The 14,158-nt window shown below is 46.9% G+C and overlaps 1 protein-coding gene across 5 annotated transcripts in view; it reads right to left on the reverse strand.

Moving 5' to 3' along the window:
* Positions 1 to 14,158, reverse strand: part of Dlgap4 (DLG associated protein 4) — a 149,299-nt gene that overhangs the window by 118,572 nt on the left and 16,569 nt on the right. The window contains exon 1 of one of the 5 annotated variants that reach the window (XM_085697140.2): positions 1,479 to 1,605. The exons of the other annotated variants lie outside the window; for them this stretch is intronic. The gene's annotated coding sequence lies outside the window, so the exon portion shown is untranslated. Of the gene's footprint in view, positions 1 to 1,478; positions 1,606 to 14,158 lie in introns of those variants that run through there. 5 annotated transcript variants of the gene reach the window in all.

Consider the following 14,158-nt stretch of genomic DNA (forward strand, 5'->3'; position numbering starts at 1 on the left):
CCTCTCTGAGCCTCGATTTCCTAAGTGCACGGGTGGGGATGGGGGCTGGTGGTGTCAGGAAAGGGATAGAGAAGGGTGTGGCCTTCCAGAGGAGGTGCCTGAAAGGAGACAGCACAGACCATGCCTGGAAGAATAGGAGGAGCAAAGGGGCTGGCTGAGCAGAGGGGAAGCGGGGACGCTCCCAGCAGTGTGGTGGCTAGAAGTGGGCGCAGGGCACACTTACTACCTCAGCCCTTGTTCTTTAGAAGCCCTCTGGCTAGTGCCGAGGCTCAGCAGCGGAGTGCTTCTCCAGCATCCATGAGGCATTCGGCTCCGGCTCCACCCCTCCCCTAACTTCTTGGTTTAAAAATGCTCCAAGCATTCAGAACGCAGGCATGACGCTCACAAAGTACACTGTGAGCCAGAAGAGCAGGCTGCCTCGGTGGCCAGGGAACCCTAGCATGTCCTTGCCTTGGGGCCCCACCTTCATTCTCCATGGCCCCCAAGGTGAGATCAGGATGGAACAAGACCATACACTCAGAGTCTCCACGCCTTCCCCAACTGACCAGGCAGAACAAACATTTAGTCCTTAGAGCCAGAAGTAGCATCTTTCTTGGGGATTGAGGGGTCCAGTCAGACCAGGTTTCTGCCTCCAAGAAGGCAGGAATTTGCTCAGGGAGGAAGTGAGCCCTGTCTGAGAGGCTTCTTTGAAGCTCCATGAATATACATGGCAGCAGGCAGGCTTTGAGATGCTAACGAGCTGCCTTAGCTGGAGAAATTGGGGTCACCAGCTTTGGGGGCCCTACCTGAGGAGTGGCTGGAGTGGAGAGAAGGTGCTAGAGACCCAGTGGCTCAGCTCTGACCTCCCAGCCTCAGCTTCCTCACCTGGACATGTCTTCAGTTGGGCACAGGGTACACGCAGGCACTCAAAACACACCATGGCATACCTGTAGATGCTCAGGGAGCCCAGGTGGCTGGGCTTGGCCACCTCAGTCTGCTTTGCCCACTCTGGCTTGTATCCTCCGCACTTCTGTTTCCCCAGGTACAGAAGCGAGGGAGTTCTTTTTCAGATGATACAGAGCCATGGACAATGGAAAAATAGTCCTTGCTGCAGCTGAGCCCTGAGTGGGAAAGCCGGACTGGGAGGTAGCACCTCCACCTAGCACACGACCCAGGGTTCAATCCTTGGCATAGCAAGAAGAAAGCACAAGCTGAGTGTGGACGGAGCATAAGAGGGTAGGTGGGCTGCAGAGGGGCGGGGTCAGCTGTCTAGGGAGGGTGGAGCATAAGAGGGTAGGTGGGCTGCAGAGGGGCGGGATCAGCTGTCTAGGGAGGGTGGAGCATAAGAGGGTAGGTGGGCTGCAGAGGGGCGGGGTTCAGCTGTCTAGGGAGGGTCTTGGAGACCTACCCAAGTGGGAGAAGGAAAGGCTCAAAGGATGGGAAGAACTCCACCAACTTCAACACTTACAATGGGATGGGCCAGCCCCTTGGGGACCCACCTTGTCCGGATGAAAAGGCGCAGGAAAGCAAAAGTGATGACATCACCACTGGCCCCACAGTGTCCAAGTTCCTCTTCTTCTCCCTTCAGTTCTCTGTTTCCTAATTTCCTAGGCTCCATCTTTCTTAGCACCTGTGGTGGTTTGAATGAGAATGGGCCCCATAAGCTCATAGTTCTGAATATCTGGTCCCCAGTCAGTGAACTGTTTGGGAAGGATTAGGGGGGTGTGGTCGTGCTGGAGGAGGTGTGTCACTGGCTTTGAGGTTTCAAAAGACCAGCCCCAGAGTTCTCTCTGATTTAGACTTGCACAGCAAGATGGCAGTTCTGTCGTTCCTGCCCCCATGCCTTTGTTCTGCCATCATGGCCTCTATCCCTCTGAAACCACAAGCCCAATTAAATGCCGTCTTTCGCCTCGGTCATGGTATCTTGTCACAGCAATAGAAAAGTAACCAAGATAGCACCTGTGAAAATGTCAGTCAGAATCAGGCCAGCACCCCCGCTCAGGGCCTTGGCAGTCCCTGTTCTGCCTGAACTCTGAGTCCAGGTCTTTAAAGACCGGCTCCTCTGTCAACTCTCCAGGCTTTGACTTAAATGTCACTCCTTCCCCAGGCAGATCCCTCCTAACCTGCTGCTCTCTGCCACAGCATTTACAGTATCAGTGTGTGTGTGTGTGTGTGTGTGTGTGTGTGTGTGTGTGTGTGTAGGAGGGGGCCCTGGTACATATGGCGGTCAAAGGGTGACACTGGCTGCCTTCCTTACTAGTTTTTTGAGGCAGGACCTCTCACGGAACCTAGAGCTCATTGCCTAGTCAATGAATGCCTGACTCCACCCCATACCCCAGGTTTGTTTTGTTTTGTTTTTACAGATACACCACCGTGCTTAGCATTTCAAATAAATGCCAGGGATCCAACCCAGGTCCACATGCCTGCCTGGCAGGCACTTTATCCACTAAACCATTTCCCTATTATTTTTGTTACTTCCTTTCTTACGGACAACATCTGGCTCCAGGGCACACAGTAGGTGTCCAGTGAACGTCCCAGTAGGCCTATGACTAGGGGAGTGGAGAGCAAGTTTGTTTCTGCAGCCATCGTCACTCGATGCGGGGGAACTCTGCTGCCAAGGAAACCTCCTTCCCTGATCCCTCTCCCCAGGGACAGGTAGGCAGGGTCCAGCAGCCCAAGTGCCCCTGCCTGGCTCCTACGCTGCCCAGACTGTATGTCTAATGACTACAACTCTGGAGCAAAGGGACTTAATGAGGCAGATTAATGTTGCCATGTTGGCCTCTGGCCTTCCTTGGCCTTCCCCAGTACTGGAGGAAGGAAGAATGGAGCTACAGGGGAGGGCTTTGAAGAGGCTAGGGGACCAAGCTGGTGGCTTATTAGACTATTCTCCTGAACCCTAACACCACGGCTCGACCACAAAGGACAGGAAGTGAACACGAGCCAGATGCACTGGCGTACTGGATACCAGACCCACTGACTAGTCATGAGGTGAATGTGATCACCCCCACAGGTAGGAGGGGGAACCTGGGGCCAGAAAGTCGGACTCCCCACTCAGCTATGCTAACTCTCCCACACGCCTCACCTTGTCAGGGAAGCAGGGCTGGGTTCTGGCCTGCCCCCACTCCAACTTGGGTTGTATCACAGCACTGACAGGTGATGATAGAAATGTCATCTAAAAACAGTAACAATAACTAATACTGCTGTCCAGGAAGATAATAAGTTGAGTCTGGAGGCCGCCACCAGTGGGTAGGTCCACTACATGGCTATTTTGCAGGTAAGGAAGAGAAGACAGGCTGAGATCACACAGTGGACGAGCCACTCTGCCGCCAGACACCACACACTCCAGCCCTCTCCACTTATATTCTGATGCAGTCTCTGGATGTCTGGGGGTGGGGTGGGGTGGCAGGATCTCCTGCCCTTTGCCATGCAACCAAGCGGTAGTCTGTGTACTGCCACAAGGCTGTGGCTTACTGCAAAGGTTCCGGGTCCTTCTCCTTCAGCAGCTACATGGTGTCTCCTTGACTCCATCTACTGTATATATCTCTGTTTGGATTTTCCACCTGGCTTTACTCTGCTAAGCCATTGACCGAAACAGTTTTATTCATCCACCAATAAAAGCAACACATATACAGAAGGATTTCCCACAGCACCCAGTGGCCTGCCTGTTCTGACGGGTGTCCCAGTCTCTCTAAAGGTGAGCTCTGGAGAAGAAGCACGTGCCTTAATTGTCACAGGTGTTTGCTTTTCAGGTCTTCAGAGGCAAGGTCTCATGATAGCCCAGGCTAACCTGAAACTAACTTTGGAGCCCAGGCTAGGCTGAACTCACAATGATCCTCAGACCACACAGCCTCTGAGTGCTGAGATTACAAACATAAGTCACCACAACCAGCTCTCATCATTTTTTTCTTATTACAAAAACAATATATATATATACTCAGAGAAGAAAAACAGAATGGCACTTGGAAAATGAAATTACTCCCCCAAGGGCAAGTCCCTGTTATATCCTGGTATGCATGCGTCTCTCCAGCCTTTTTATTTTCCACACAAGATCACCGCGAAGACGCCACTTTTGCACATACCAGAGCATCTGGCCTGCAACACCTGCCTCACCTTGAACCCTCACTACAAGCCGGTGACACCTCAAAGTCCCCCCAAAACACAGAGACCATTCAAACAGAGAAGGGTACCAGTCTCTGGCTACTCCGCAGGCAGAGCTAACGACTCAGCCAAGTTTCAACTCACAATTATTTGCCCCCAATAGCTAGATCAGTTCTGGTCTGCGTTCCGAGAGGTGAAAATGTCAAACCAGCCAACCCAACACAGAGTTTTAAGCTCTGAGATAAATAAACCAACAACAGGAGAGCCTCAATTCAAACCCCCGCCAGCGGGGTCAGGCAGGCCTATTTCCTGCATTCCTCGGTGCGCTAGACTATGCCGCTACGCATGCTGGTTAGCAAGCGCACAATGGCTCCCTCCAAGGGCATTAGCTTCATTTCACTGTGTGGGTTTCACCTCTACAGGAATCTGTGGCTCAATCTGTCAGGGTCCAATGTCCTGCCAGCTGGAGGTCCTGCTCTTGTGCCAGGACAGGAGACCTAGAAGGAGCTGAGTGACCAAGTTAAATGACCCACCTAGCCACCTGACACCTTGGCCACTCTGCCACTGTGCCCAGTGACTTAGTAACAAGTTGGAGCCTACCTGAGAGAGAGAAACCGAGGCAGGAAGTGCCTCCACCAATCTTTGATCTTGACAATGTCTCTCTATTCTCGAGCCACACTTAATGTGTAATATTGTAAGTCATAATCCTTTAAATTCAAGGATTTACATATTCATGTAAGAAATATGAAGAAAATGATAGAGGATCAGCCATTACCCTCTTGTTCAAATCCAGTGACCAAGAAAATCTTGAAAGCGGCCAGAGAAAGAAGCCGGGCAACAATGAAGAGCAAAGATAAGGACAGTGGATGCCTGTCGAACCGGGCGAGGAAGAAGGCCCGGTGATGACACAGAAAAGCAGCCAAAGAAACCCCTGCCGATTTAGACTTCTACGGCCAGTGAAAATAACACTGAAACGTAAGGCAAAATAGTGGCTCTTTCTAGACAAAAATGGAGACACGCCATCAACAGTAGGTCGGCAGTATAAGAATGTTAAACGCCCTTCACGCTGACAGGCAGAGGCTGGAAAAGATGTGGCTCAGCAAGAGAAATGAAGAGGGCGGGGCGGGGCAGCCACATGAGCTACTACTGAGCGTCACTGTTATCATCACTTAAACCTTTTCCAAAGATGAGTGAAAGTTTGGACAAAAATATTAACAACACACAGGCATTGTGGCTCATGCCTACAATTTCAGTCCTCAGGGCTGAGGCAGCAACAGCCGCAGTTCCAGGTCAGCCTGGATTAGGATGCAAGGCACAGTCTCCAAAAACCCAAAACAAGAGTAATAGTAACGACAGCAACAACAATGTAGAGTGATTCTAATACACATAAAAGTAAACGCATAACAAGATAACACCACCAGGAGAGAGACTGAGAAAGATCATTCAATATTCTCCAAGGATATCCGAAGCAATATAATGTGACTTGAAAGTAGGCTGTGACATGGAAAATGTGTGCCACACATCATACAGCAAATCCCTAAAAGAGTGAGATCTAATCACATAAAGATAAACAGAATGATGAAAATACTTAATTAACTCTAAAGAAGGCAGAGAAATAGGAACTGTATCAAAGACTTATACTTAACTATATCGGCAATCACATTAAATATAAATTGTCTAACTGTTCCAAATAAAAAGCAAAGATTCTCAGATTAGAGTTTTGCTGTTGTTCCAAACATCCAGCTATACACTGCATATAAGAAATGTACTATAACTGTGTGTGGTGAGGCATACCTGTAACCCCAGAACTCAGGAGGCTGAGGCAGGAGGACTGGGAGTTCAGGGACAGCCTGATCTACACAGTAAGAAGGCCATTTCAAAAAAAAAAAAATCGAGAGGGAGGGAGGGAGGGAGGGAGGGAGAGAGAAGGAAGAGAAACAACAACAAATGGGCCAGAAGAGATGGCTCAGCCAATAAAGGCTCTTGTCTCCAACCCTGACCAAACCTGAGTTCAATTCCTGGATCCCATGTGGTGAAAGAACTGATGGACTCCCCTGGGTTGTCCTCTGACCTCTAAGTATATGTACTTGTGCGTGTGTGTGTGTGTGTGTGTGTGTGCTGAGTGTATGCACAAACTACACACACATACAAATGTATGCACGTGATGCACACATACACACAAATGTAAGAAAAAGTGTAAGAGAAAAGATTTATTTAAAAAATACAAGTTGGGGCTGGAGAGATGGCTCAGTGGTTAAGAACACTGGCTGTTCTTCCAGAGGTACTGAGTTCAATTCTCAGCATCCACATGGTGGCTCACAACCACCCATAATGGGATCTGGTGCCCTCTTCTGGCATATAGGGACACTGCATGCATAACAGATAAATAAATCTTTAAAAATAACAACAACAACAACAAGTTGAGCCAGGTAGTGGTGGTGCTTGTCTTTAACACCAGCACTTGGGAGGCAGAGGCAGGTAGATCTCTGTGAGTTCAAGGTTAGCCTGCTCTATACATCAAGTTCCAGGACAGCCAGAGCTATATAATTAGCTACTGTCTGAAAACAAAACAAAACTAACAACAACAAACAAGTTAAACGACTGGTAAACCACAGACCACACTAACACTGTGGGTTACAGTCACATCAGAAAAGGAATATTTCAGGGCAAAGTGATTTTATAATGATTGACAGGTCAATTCATTAAGAGGAATAGCGTTTCCAAATATTTATGCATTTAAAAGCGAAGCTTCAAAATACACAAGCCACAGTGCTTGGAGCTTGGAGAGACAGCTCGGTGGGTGAGAGCACTTGCTGTGCAAGCTTGAGGACCTGAGGTCCAAACTGCACCCAAAAGGGCTGAGCACAGGCACAGGCTGCCTAGAACCCAGCACTGTGGGGAGTGGAGACAGGAGGATCTGGGGCTTGCTGGCTGCCGGCCGAGCTCCATGAGCAGGGAGGTCCCTGTCTCAAGGGAATAAATACAGGATGACCGACATCCTTCTCTAGCCTCTGGGCACACACAGGTATGCACAGTAGTGCATTCATGCATATGCACAAGCACACACACACGCACAAGCACACACACACGCACAGTGAGGAAAGGGGGCTTGGGATGCAAGAGAAGGAGGCAAATCCCCAATGAGGGTTGGAAATTTCTATTTCTTTTTTGCAATAATCAATAAAGTAAGTGAACAGAAAATAAATAAGGGTAGTAGAGAAGATTTTAACAGGTCTCTTGGCCTAAGTAACATTTCTAGAACATTCTGTTCACTAACAGCAGACTACATATTCTTTTCATAGAACATTTGCAGAAATAGGCCATATTCTGTGCTATTACAAGTCTTAATATATTTTTAAAGATTCAAGTCACACAATACAGCATTTGGTCACAATGGAATTAAATTAAAGCTACTACAGAAAGATCCCTGGAAATCCTCAAATATTTGGGGACTAAATATCATACTTCTAAGTCACTCCAGGGGCCGAACAGAAAACCAAAGGGAGATGACAAATCTCGAATTGCATAAAATAGAACCAGAACGAATCAAAATGGGCGGACAGAGCTGATGGCTGAACAGTGCTGCTCTTCTGAAGGGCCAGAGTTTGGGTCCCAGCACCCACAGTGGATAGCTCACCTGTAACTCCAGCTCCTGGGGAATACAACCACTTCTTCTGGCCACCAAGGGCGCCCTCACACACAGAAAGCACATGTGTACACATAATTTTAAAATTCTCTATTGTGTGTGGAATATCCAAGCAGTACTTAGGGGAAGCGCTATAGCACAAAATGTCCAAGTGCATAAATATAAAAACATTTAAAATCAGTGGCTCTCGCTATCCCCTTCAAATTGTAGAAAAATAACAAATTGAACTCCGTAAAAGAAAGGAAATAACCGACATCAGAATAGAAATCAATAAAAGAGAAAATATAAAAGCAATAGAGAAAAATCAGCAGAACCAAAAGGTGGTTCTTCAAAAGGATCAATAAAATTCATTAAAACGTAGCTAGACTGATAGGGGAAATTAAAAATGAGGAAGAGAAAGAGATTAAACACAAATTACCAATACAAGGAGTGAAGCGGGTGACGTCCTACAAAGTCTACAGATATTAAGTGAGTAATAAAGCTGAACACTCACTGCAGCAGTACAGTGACCGAGCCAGTGTGGATCTGGCAGGAGGACGATCAATGCAATAAAATTGAGAGTCTAGGAGAAAACAACAAACCTCACATTTATGATCAATCAATTTTCAAAGAAGGTGCTGAGGAAATTCAATAGGAGAAGTTTTTCAGCAAACAGTGCCAGAACAGCTTCTTAGTCATGGGGACAACGAGAGGAGCCCTGTCCCACACCGTGGGCAAAGAAACAACACAATCAAACCACTCTTCCTTCCTCAACTGCTTCAGTCAAGTATTTTGTCAGAGTAGTAAGAAGAGGAAGGAATACATGCGATATACAAATCAATCTCGTATTTGGTTTTCATTGTTTGGATGGAGTCTTGCTGTGTAGCCATGGTTGACCTGAAACTCACAATGTAGACCAGGCTGGCCTCAAACTTACAGCGATCCTCCTGCCTCTGCCTTCCCAGTGCTGGGATTACAGACATGCATCATCATTCTCAGTGAATGTAAATTCCCCCCACCCCTGCACAATGGCTGAGCAGGACACCCTGCATTCAACCCGCAGAGCTCAGACAGTGGGAGGGAAATCCTGCTCTCTTAAGCCGCCCACTGACCCCACACGTGTGCAGACACTAGCAAACCAATTCAGTGTTCCTTTATTTAACCAGGCCTGGGACGATGGCTCAGTGGGTAACTCCAGATTGTGCAGAGCGAATGACTGTAACTCTAGCATTCCTCCAAGCCCTGGGAGGCGGAGGCTGAGGCAGGAGAGTCTCCAGAAGCTCACAGTTCACTGGCCTAGCCCACAACATAGAGAAGAAATCCTCTCTTAAGTCGGGAGTAAAAGCAAGGAACCACACCTAAGGCTGTCCTCTGACCTCAACATGCATGTACGAGTGTGCCTGCACTCATACACATGAACATATACACACATCTCACACACACACCCATGCACACACCAAAAGTAATGACAACAAAGGAATATTATGAACAACTTTATGATGATATATTTTGAAAAAGATGAGCAAGTGAGCAAGACAAATTTCTTTTCTTTTTTTCTCCTTTTTTTTTGTTGTTTATTTATCTGAGACAGGATCTCTATATAGCTCTGTCTGTCCTGAAACTCACTCTGTAGATCAGACTGGTCTCAAACTCACAGAGATCCGTTTGTCTCTGCCTCCCAAGTATTGTGAATAAAGGCATTCGCTCCCAGCACTTGGTGGATTCTTTGATTTTTAGAATTAAAATATTTGAATTGATCCCTAAGATTGTACGTATGTATGAAGTGTAATGTGAAACCTCACTGTGTGTCGCTGTGCCGTATTCAGGTAGGGATAAACAGGGCAACACAGTGAAACCCTGTCTCAAAGCAAACAACAGTATATAAATAAACTCAAGAAAAATGTTCTCCACAACGAGGTCTCATAGCTCATTCAATCCCAACTGTTGAAAGAAATAGATTTTTTGTAAAAGATTAAAGAGGGGGCTGGAGAGAGGCTCAGTCAAGAGCCACGACTGTTCTCGGAGAGGACCCAGATCCAGTGCCCAGCACCCACCTGGCACTCACAACTGTCTATAACTTCATCTCTGGGGGTCGGACGGCCTCTTCTGGTTTCTGTGGGCACTACATGCATGTGGTGCACAGATACACATGCAGGCAAAACGCCCACACATGTAAGCTAGAAATAAATAAAGCATTTTTCAAAAGGGTGAAGGGAAGGACAACACTTCTTGCTCTTCACATGGTGTCCCAATACTCAAGTCTGAAAAAATCAACACAGTCAATGAAAATTAAGATCAACATCTTCCCGGTTTTCTGTGGTGCCTCCTAAACTGTGGGCTGTGTCAAGATGAAGCTGGATATCTCCTTTCCGGATGTTGGATGTCACACACTCAACAAAGTAGGTGATGAACTTCATACTCTCTCTGAGAAGCCTACGGCCACAGAAGTAGCTGCTGGTGCTCGGGACGAAGAGTGGAAGGGTTATGTGCTCCCCATCTGGGGTGGGAACAACAAACAAGGAGTCTTGACCCATAGCAGAGTCAGTCTGCCCCTGGGTAAGGGACATTCAGGGGAATTAGAGAGGAAGTGCAAGCCTGCTCATCATGCAATGTGGATGCCAATCTGAGTGTTCTCCACTTGGTTATTGGTTTTTTGGGGGAGGGGAGTTGTTTTTGTTTTCGTTTTTGGAGGCAGGGTTTCTCTGTAGCTTTGGGGCCTGCCCTGGAACTAGCTCTTGTAGACCAGGCTGGCCTCGAACTCACAGAGATCCACCTGCCTCTGCCTCCCGAGTGCTGGGATTGTGCGCCACCACCGCCCTGATCAACTTGGTTATTGTAAAACACACACACACACACACACACACACACACATACACACACAACAAAACAAAAAAAGGAATGAAGGATATTCCTGGACTGACAGATACTTTTGTGCCTCCAAGGTTGGGGCTCCAAAGAGCTACCAGAATTCAGCAGCTCTTCAGTCACTCAAAGAAAATGATGTCTGCCAATATGGTTTTACAAAACCCTTAAAGACAGTAAGAGGCCCAGGACCAAAGCACTTACGTCTCAGCTCCTCCCTATTCCACGTGTCCTGCACAGCACACTTGGACGTGATGCTCTGAGAAACAACGTACTAAGAAAAATGAGGAGGCTGCTGAATGTGCTAAACTCTTGGCCAAGAGAATGAAGGAAACTGAAGAAAAACACCGGAACAGATTGCCAGGAGACGTAGGCCGTCCTCGCTGAGAGCTTCTACTTCTAAGTCCAGTTGAAAATAAGTCTTTAAGAGTAGCAAATAAATGATCAGACCTCAAATCTCCAAATATAAAAAATAAAAATAGAACAACATCCTCCATGAACATCGATGCCAAAGTTCCAAACCAAGCTTCGGTAAATTCAATTCAACTTTTACTAAAAGAATAGCACTGTGATCAAATGGGGTTCGTGTGAAGAACGTAGTGTTGGTTGCATGCTCAGGGATCAAGCAATGCAAGGTAGCATCTGACGCCAAGAGAGAAACCGTAAGACCGTCTCAGTAGACACGGAACATGCCTTCAGCAAGCTCCAACCTGACAAAACATCGCAGCAAACTCAGAAGAGGATGGCTCCACACAGGGAGAGTCACAAAGCTGAGGGTGGTGGCCCTCGCCCGGAATCCCAGCACTCTGAGGATGAAGCAGGAGGGTCAGTATGACTTTGAGGCCATGCCAGGGTACAGAATGAGTTCCCATCTCATAAAAACAAACGCACCACCAAACAAATGCCTTGAGTTTTTTTTTTCTGTTTTGATTTGTTTTTGTTTTCTTGTTTTTTTTTTTTTTTTTTTGAAGGGGGGGTTGTCTTTTGAGGCAGGGCTTCTCTGTGTAGCCATGGCTGTCCTGGCACTCACTCTGCAGACCAGACTGGATTCAAACTCAAAGATCCATCTACCTCCCAAGCGCTGGGATTAAAGGCGTGCACCACCACTGCCCAGCTTTTCTTTTCTTTTCTTTTCTTTTCTTTTCTTTCTTTCCTTCCTTCTTTCTTTCTTCTTTTCTTTCTTTCTTTCTTTTTTAAGATAGAGCCTCACTATGGAGCCATGGTTGGCCTGGAACTCACTTTTGTAGAGCAGGCTGGCCTCAAACTTGCTGGAATACTGATAATACACTCCAGAGAAATATTTCTATCTTAAATTTTATGTGTATGTATGTTCTTCTTGCATGTATGTCTGTGCACCACGTATGTACTTAGTCCCAGAAGCGCCCTTGAAGAATCAGATTCCCTGTAACTGGAGTTATGGATGGCTCTGAGTCACCATGTGGGTGCTGGGAACCAAACCCAGGTCCTCTGCAAGAGTGTAAGTGCTCTTAACCACTGAATCATCTCTCCAGTCCAGGAACAGAAAAAAATTAAAGCGTATGTGCCAACACTCAGCCACTGTCCCAGTGGACGGTGATGAACGAACTCTTCCCTTAAGACAGGCAGCAAGGCAAGAATGGCCACCCTCCCCTCTCCTGCTCAGAACACACTGGAAGTTCTAGCCAGAGACTCAAGCAAGTAACTGAGTTTAAAGCCATTGAACTGGAAGACAGAGGCTTGCAGACGACAAGTTCACCCTTCGAGGAAAGGCAACCAGACCAACGCGCACAGAAGCTACAGCAGACAGAGAGCTGTGAATGCAGCCACACAAAAGAGCAGAATACAAAACTTGCTTTATTTCCATCCTGACTATGAACTAGCAAAAAAAAAAAAAAAAAAAAAAAACCAAACCTCTGAGTGCCACCTAGAGTCACACAAAAATGGGAGCAAATACAACTGAAGGAGAGAAAGAGCAGAACAATGGAAAACTGAAATACATAAAGTTAAAAAAAGAGGCAAAAGCCTGGGTCTGACTCCTCCCTACCAACAAAATTAGTCAAATAAAATCTTAATAAAATGTGAGAAATTGCCCATGGGTTAAAGAATTCAGTATTGAGACAGACAGATGGTTCAGCAGGTAAGAGCAATAGAGGATTTGGATTCAGTTCCCAGCACCCACACAGCAGCCCACAGCTATTCACACTCCAGTTCCTGGGGACTCAACTTCCTCTTCTGGCCTCTTGGGAACAGGTACACAGCAGTGCACAGAATAACATGCAGACAAAACATTCATACACATAAAATAAAAATAAACCTTTAAAATTTTTTCTGGGTTGTTACAAGCTCGTTCTCTGCCAATAGATTCAGGGAGTCAAACTGGCCCAACCATAATCTCAGCAGATATTTGTAGACACTGATAGATTAAATCTCAGACTCACAGGGAAATGCGAAGGATCTAAAGGAATCGAAGCAACAGAGAAAGAGCACAGCAAAGTCAGAGGGCCTGAGGTCCGAACAGTCCTAGACCACATGAGACAGACAGACCAACACACCAATGAAACACAAGAGGCCAGACACAGGCTCACATATACATGAATAGATGATTTTTTTTTTGTTTCAGTCAGAATTTCATATAGCCCAGTTTGGCCTCAAACTCACTACATAGCTGAGGATGACCCCGAATGTTTTTGTTTGTTTCTCTATGTAACAGTCCTGTCTGTCCTGAAACTGGCCTTGAAATCACTGAGAGTCACCTGCCTCTGCCTCTAGAGCATTAGGATTAAAGGCATGTACCACCACCACCTGGCTGATCTTGAATTTTTTTTGAAATTAAAAAAAAAAATGTGCACATGTGTATGCCTGTATACGAACACATGTGTGCATCTGCCTATGTAGGCTACAAGAGGGCATCAGGCCCCCAGGAGCAGGAGTTACAGATGATTGCAAGGCAACATGGGTGTCACAACCTGAACTTGGGTCCTCTGCAAAGAACAGTAAGCTCTCTCAACTGTTGAGCCATCTGTAGAGCCCGTGACCTTCAACTTCTGATCCTCCTGCCTCTACCTTCTGAATGTCGGGATCAGTCTTGCGCCACCACGCCTGGTTTATGTGGTGCTTGGGGATCAAACTCAGAGCTTCGTGCAGGCCAGACAAGTGCTCTGCCAGCTGATCAACATCTCCAGGGGGAAATAACTTACTTTTAACCCCCTCCCCGCCTCCAACACGTTTTGCTTCATTTGTAGTTGTTTGCTGAGAATTTCACTGAAAGCCTTGTACATGCAGAGGATCCTCAACCCCTGAGTTAAGTCACCAGCCCCCGGGTAATTAATCTTTGAGGAAAGATCACAAAGGGTGCAGCGGAGAGACATTTGTTTATTTATTTTATGCATACATGCTGTGCCCAGAGTGTGCATGCGGCAGTCAGAGGACAACATAAAGGAGCCGGTTCTCTCCTTCCACCACGTGAGTGCCAAGCTTGCATGGTGGTCAGGCCTGGAGGCTCCTTTCTCCTCTGAGCCATCTCAGCATCCCCAGGAGAACTTTTCAAATACTGGATTGAAGGTACATTTCTATGCAACACATGAAACTGGAACTAGATTTACACAGCACACAGAA

Source organism: Myodes glareolus, chromosome 10 (genome assembly GCF_982192425.1).
Source record: "Myodes glareolus chromosome 10, mMyoGla1.1, whole genome shotgun sequence".
Lineage (NCBI taxonomy): Eukaryota > Metazoa > Chordata > Mammalia > Rodentia > Cricetidae > Myodes > Myodes glareolus.